Source organism: Vombatus ursinus, unplaced genomic scaffold (genome assembly GCF_900497805.2).
Source record: "Vombatus ursinus unplaced genomic scaffold, bare-nosed wombat genome assembly UNPS02014804.1, whole genome shotgun sequence".
In the NCBI taxonomy this organism is placed as follows: domain Eukaryota; kingdom Metazoa; phylum Chordata; class Mammalia; order Diprotodontia; family Vombatidae; genus Vombatus; species Vombatus ursinus.
Window position 1 is genome coordinate 10,107,891 of NW_020954582.1, and position 7,267 is coordinate 10,115,157.

Genomic DNA, 7,267 nt, shown 5'->3' on the forward strand with positions numbered 1-7,267 from the left:
AACAAGGATAACATTTCCCTACACACGTGTTCTGGTTTTCTCCAAAGGCTCCATGATACTGGAGCAGGGAGCTGATGTTGGGTTTTTAAGGCTGGGTTCATGGTGCCAAGCTCTGACAGGCGAGCCTCCAAGGGCAGCCTTAGTGACAGGCTACGTCTGATTTCCAGCAGCCAACCCTCCTCCTTATGGAGAGTCCGTCCCCCACAGGCTGGCCGCCTAGGCTTGAATTCTTTGGCCCTGCAGGGACAAGGGGGGAGCTAAAGGCAGTGTTTTTATTTCCTGCCCCCAGAAGAAAGCCCTTTGCAGCCTGTCTATGTAAATAGGAGCTGGTTTTGACAGTCCTGTGAATGCATTTAATTAATGTAAATGTGTTTTAGATAACAATAGAAACATCACCCCAACTCTCAAAAAATGCACAGGAAATAAATAGAATTCAGAAGGCAAATAAGATGTTTTTGTTACTGTCTTGTTAAAGGTCACACGCTATTTTTTTTGTTTGTTTTGGTGAGGATTCAGTCAAGGTTAAGTGACTTGCCCAGGTCACATAAGTAGTAAGTGTCAAGTGTCTGAAGTCAGATTTGAACTCAGGTCCTCCTGACTCCAAGGCCAGAACTCTGTCCACTGCACCACCTAGCTGCCCCGCTATTTTTCTTTTAATAGCAGCCAAATCCCTTCACTCTTGGGCAATCAGTTTTAAGGAGCCCTTCTCAGAATCATGTTTTTAAATGCATAAAATAAAATGCAGAGGATTACAAAGAAAACCAGTTATACTGAAGTACAGTTATCCAAATTAAAAAAACATGTTCACTAACCCTAGGTTAAGAATGCTTGTTTATGCTTTCATGTACCATCATTTTTCAAATATGTGTATTCTAGTGTTTATTCTTCTTCAGTTTAGAATGCCTGTTTAAAGCTGCTCCCTTCCCTCCTCCTCATCCACTGTCATCTCTTACCCCACCTCCCACCCGCACAGAGAGTAAGCAGAGTGGAGGGAAAAGGAGAAAGAAAGGAAGAAAGAAAGAAAGAAAAAGAAAGAGAGAAAGAAAGAAAGAGAGAAAGAGAGAGAAAGAGAGAGAGAAAGAGAGAAAGAAAGAAAGAGAGAAAGAGAGAGAAAGAGAGAGAGAAAGAGAGAAAGAAAGAGAAAGAAAGAGAAAGAGAGAAAGAAAGAGAAAGAGAAAGAAAGAAAGAGAGAAAGAGAGAGAGAAAGAGAAAGAGAAAGAAAGAAAGGAAAAGAAAGAAAGGAGAAGGAAGGAAGAAAGAAAAAGGAAGGGAAGAAAGGAAGAGAAAGGAAAGACAATAAAAGTGACAAAAAGAAAGGACAGAGAGAAGGAAAGGAAAGGAGGGAAGAGAAAGAAACTCAGTCCTTGGCTTCCTTGGTCCTACCCTAGTGCCGGACCTAAAGTAACCACATGCTTCCCAGCCTTGGATTCCGAGGGCCCGCTCTCCTCTGTTGTACCTTCTCGGCCAGCTTGGAACAGGGAAGATGGCACCAGAATAGACTCAGGTTCCTTCTCTTGTGTTACTCAGAATGCCTCTGAATATTAAGTCACCAAAACCACACTAGCTAACGTTTCCTTGGTGCTTTGAGGCGTGTGGGGGGCTCACAACCACATGATCCTCACAGCCCTGTGAGGTCTGACTATTATCATCCCAGAGAGGAGGGTGTCTTGCCCAGAGTCCCACAGCTAGTCAGCATTTGGGGTAGGATTTGAATCCAAATCTTTCAGGTCCAAGTCTAGTGCTTTATCCACTAAACCACACTGCCTTGTCGAGAAGTACACTTTGCTACCAGGACAGAGAATGGAGTGGAAAATTGAAGCCACAGTCTGGATAATTGGAGGTAGGGAATCATGTTACCTCAGTTACCTGAATCTTCAGGGGGAAGTGGGAATTGTTGAGCCTGAAGAGTCCGGATGATGGCCTCAATGGCCTGCCTACTCTGGGCATCCAGCAGCTGCTGAGCAAAAGATTCTGAAGGATTTGGACAAAGCCACTGAGCAGATTGAATGGCAATGTCTGTTTACAGCAAGAGACTCAGCATCATCTTCATAAGCTGTTTCACAGCTTTAATGTACTTTTAATTTTTTTCTTGCAAACTAATTGATCAGTCTAGAAATTCTGGGTATTAGAAGCCCCAAATCTGCTTTTTTCTGAGCTTTCCTTTTAGCACTGTGAGATAAGCAGATTTCTAAGATTGCCCAAGTAATTCACTAACCTTGCCTTGGGCTCCCACAAGGCTTCATTAGCTGCCATTTTGCTTTCCCTTAATTTCACCTGGCATTTCTCCAAATGTCAGCCTGCATTTACATCCCTGAAGCTCCCTTCTAAAATAATGACTTATACTGGCACACAGACATCTCTTTGTGGACTTCATTTCCCACCATGCTTGGGACTCAGGCTTGTTCTTTTGGGGGAAATTCTCTAGATGAAATTTCCCAGAAGGCTCTGACTGCCATGGCTCTCTGATGGTATCATTGAATACATTCTCCAATTCAGTGAAAAAGCTGAGTTAGATTCTCTAACAAGAGAATCTCTCAGGAAAACCAGGTTATAAGAGGTGATGCAGCCTCAGAGAAAGATGCGGAAAAAGACATAGGCTTCATGGAGCTGGTCGTGACGTCATGAAACTTCATCATCTTTTTCTGTTCCTCGGGGATCAGTACTCTCTAGACCAGGGGTGTCAAATTCAGATATAAACGAGTCAGTAAGTCGTACATAAGGATTCCTGAGAGCTCCTTATTGATACAGAAAACCACAAATGAACATTATCTCCGCTCTATTGTATTTTCATTTTGTTAAAAATTTCCCAGTTACATCTTAATCTGATTCTAGTCACACTGGATGTGTTGGGCTTCACCTCCATTCTAGATTGCCATGACTGACAAATCAAGAAGCATTTTTAAGAACTGAATATTTGAAGAAAGCCAAAAGGCAATCCATGCTCCAGAGGAGCTTACAGGCCAGTGAGGGAGACGGCGAGCAAACAACTGCATATGAGCAGTAATACAGACAAGATAAATTGGAGAGAGTCAATGGAGGGAAGGCCTTAAGGAATTGAGAAAGGCTTCTTGTACAAGGTGGGGCTTTAACTGGAATTGGAAGGAAACCAGGGAAGGCAGGAGAGTCAGGGGATGGATTGTATCGTTCCAAGAGCTCTAAGAGGCCAGTGTCACTGGATCACGGAGTACATGGAGGGGAGTAAGGTCTAAGAACACTGGAGAGGAAGCGGAGTGGGGAAGGGAAGGAGGAGAGATTGGAATGGTGGATTTGCATTGATGCTTCTCCAGAATATTACACCACACCCAGGAAGCAGAGAGGCGTTCCACAGCCATTTAGCCCAGAGCTCCATTCATGTCGCACTTCATGATTACGAGTACTTACCTCTTTACAATAGGCAGTGAACCCATTTTATAGGTGAGGAAACTGAGGTTCAGAGAGATGAGCAGATTTGTCCCAAGTCACACTGCTAAATATCACCAGTGTCTGGATTTAAACTGAGGTCAACTGATGTCCAGTCCACTGTGCTTTCCATGACTCCCCATTACCTACACAATGCATAAATGCAACATTAAGAGTTTTAATTACCACCTTTCCTTTGCCCTTTTTCCCCTAGACTTTAGAAGGTGTTAATGGTGCAGATTATACTTAAAATATACATAAAAGTGTGTCAGGTGTACTTTTTTTTCTGCAGTTAAAGCCAGTTGCTAAACATATACCACCCCCACCCCCGTTTTTATTATTATGAACTGGATAAACATCAACAAACTTAAATATTTCTATATAAAAAGAGCAAAAGAAGAGGTTTGTATATGAAACTGTGAACCTCTGTTACTCGAATAGAATTTGGAGGCCTCTAGGTGACACTATGGATGGAGCGCTAGACCTGGAGTCTGGAAGACCCATGTTCAAATCCTGCTTCATACCCTTATTAGCTGTGTGACCCTGAGCGAGTCACTTAACCTTTGCTCAGTTTCCTCATCTGTAAAATGAAGATAATAATGCCACCTACTTCCCAGGATTGTTGTGAGAATAAAATGAGATAATAGTTGTAAAGTGCTTTCTTAAAGTACTATATACGTGTTAACTATTATTATTTTTAAATAAGTAAATTCAACATGTTAGTTTCAAAGCTGTCCTATTTGTCTGAGACTTTCTTTGAATTTCTTCCTATTTTATTCTGGGCATTTGTGAAATATTACCATGACATTCTTTCTTTTTTTGGGGGAGTGGGGGAGGCATCACTATCACCACTGAGAACTCCATACAGTGTCTTCCTCCCCTCAAAGCCCTCCTTTATAACAAACAAAATCAAGGAAATAATAGTCCACACAGAGGTCATTTCTGAAAACATCTGTTTATCTCCATTTATCCCTCTGTTGTTTTTTCTTATTTGTGGAATGGGCTGCCAGTCACCTTTCCTTCAAAACATTAGTGCTGTGATTTATCACTGATCTCCTGAAATTGTGTGGTTGATTATTCCATTGATCCACATTTTTAGTTTGTCAAAGTTGTTTTCTTTTGTAATGTTGTTGTTATTATATAAGTTGTTTTGAGTCTGCTCTGTATCAAATCCTCCCAGTTTTCTCTTTTTATCATTTTTGTGCCACCATAATATTCCTGTATTTTTGCATATCATAAGCTGTTCAGCCATTCCCAAGTTGATGGGTTTCCCCATAGTTTCCAGTTTTTCACCACTACAAAAAAAAAGTAGCTAGAAATGTTTTTTTCCATATCTTGAGAGAGAGAGAGAGAGAATAGCTGGACATAGGCCTACTAGTGGCATTGGGTTAAAGGTGTGTTCAATGTAGTGGCTTTCTGATTAGCATTACAAATTGCTTTCCATAATGGCTAGACCACTTCACAGACCTGCCAACAGTGCCTGGGTATGCCTGCCCCCTTCAGCAATCATACTTTTCCTTTATTCGATCATCTTTGCCAGTCAGTGGATATGAGGTAAAATCTCAGAACTGCTTTAATCTAGATTTCTCTCATTATTAGTGGTTTAGTATTTCTCTAAAGATTGTTGAGAGCCTACATAGGTTCTTTTCAGATCTTTTTATGCAGAACCACTGACTATTTATCTGTTGGGAAACCTTTGTCCTTTTCTGGGCTCAAGTTAAGTAACTTATTCCTGGAATGTTCCTGTTTCCTCACGTTGACCTCTCATTCCACTGGCCTAGTTTGAATTCAAAGTATTAATCTACATCATGGGATTAATGAGATCACCTTGGCCTGAGTGAAAATATTATGCAAATACAATATGGTGATTAGTTTAAACTGGGTCCTTTTTTCCTAAGCTGGAAAGTAAAGAGTGTTCTAAGAAAAAAATATAAATAAGAACTAAATTAACTCATTGAATGAATGAATGAAAAATCATTTGTTAAATCTTATGTTCCAGGCATAGTGCTGAGCACAAAATGAATTTCCACAATGCTCTGCCCCCAAAACTTCTGCTTTCCAAGCAGGAGGTGGGTAGGTATCATGTTTCACAATTAGACCTCTGGTCTCTGGCTAGTTATTTCACTGACGACACTTCTTAAGGGTTTCCAAGTTCTTTCTATTTACAATATGGTTGTCATTTTACACCATCCCCTTCATCATTTCTTCCAGTAAGATAGCATTCTGTCACATTTATATGCTTCATTTGTTTGGTCTTTCTCTGATTCGTGGGCACCTCCTCAGTTTCCAATTCTTTGCCACTGAGAAAAAAGCTATAAATATTGTTGTGTACTCTTTGAGTTTATTTTTCATAAAACTGATTTCTCCCTTAATCTACCCTCCTTCTAGTTCCCCTTTCCCTCCTATTTTCCTACTGAGTGAAATGTATGAACTATATTTCTAAACCAAACTTTGCATGTGCATTTTTCCCTCCTTTGACAAGTTCAGATGACAAGTTCAGTGAGTTTCAAGTGCCAGCCATTTCCCACACCTCTTTCTTGTTTGTATAGATTCCTATTATGTGAGATAATTTTCGCTAAATTCTCTCTCCTTCTCCCCTTTCCCCACAGTGTATTCTTCTCCCCTTTCCATTCTTCTTTTAAGATCATCAAGACATAAGAGAACCACTCCCAGGCCTTCTGTCTAATTACATTCCCTTTATGGCTCTTGATGATAATATGGTTCAAAGAGGACCCATGCATCATCTCCCCATAGCTGAATGTTAGTGTTGTATCCTTGTTCTTTGATTGCTCTGGACTCTTGTGTTTTCACTTCAGTTTCTATGCAGGTCTGGGCTTTTCATTATGAATGCTTGAAAGTCCTCTACTTCATTAAAGATCCATGTTCTTCCTCTGTTGGATTATATTTAGTTTTTGTTTTTTGTTTTCTAGGTAAGTTATTCATGGTGCTGATTCTGTATCCTTGCCTCTGGCTTATTTTATTCCAAGCTCTCTGGTCGTTTATAGGAGTAACGACCAAGTCGTGTGTGATTCTGGCCATGGTTCATCAGTATTTGAATTCTTCCTGACTCCTTGTAATATATTTTCTTTGAACTGGATGAAAGCTCTGGATTTTGGCTATAATGTTCCAAGAAGTTTTCGTTTTTTTTTATTTGTTTATTTTTCCTGGAGATTACCGGTGGATTCTTTCTATTTTCAGTTTGCCCCTGGTTCTAAGAGATACAGACAGTTTTCTTTTAAGATTTCTTGAACACAGGATGTCTAATGTTTGGGGTTTTTTTATTTGTTTGTTTGATTTGGTTTTGGGGGGTCATGGCATTCAGATAGTTCAAAGATCCTTAATTTTTTTCTCCTACTTTTCTTTCCCAGATCAGTTGTTTTTGTTATAAGATACTTTGTATTTTCTTCTATTTTTTCTGTCTTTTGACTTGGTTTCCATATTTCTTGTTGTCTCATGAAATCATTAGCTTCTATTTGGCACATTCTAATTTTTAGGGAGTTCGTTGCTTGGCCAAGGTTTTGTCCAAACTATTCATTCCTTTTCCAGTTCTTTCTTTCATAGCTCTCAAATCTTTTCCATTTTTTTACTCTTGACATTCTCATTTCATTTATAAGACATTTTAACTTCTTTTTAAAACTCTTGCTTCATCTTTTCCAGAAATTTTAGTTAAATCTGTATCCAAGCTATGTTTTTAGTTTTTTTAGTTTTTTTTTTTTTGAAGTGGATCTGTGCTTGCCCGGTGTATGCAAGTCATTGGAACTCACCAAGTTCTCAGAGCACCGTCCTCCAAGAGGTACAAACAGCTTCCTTAGCCAGATCTTTCCCTCATAACGGTGGTCGTCATGACAGAACTTTAACCAGCACACCA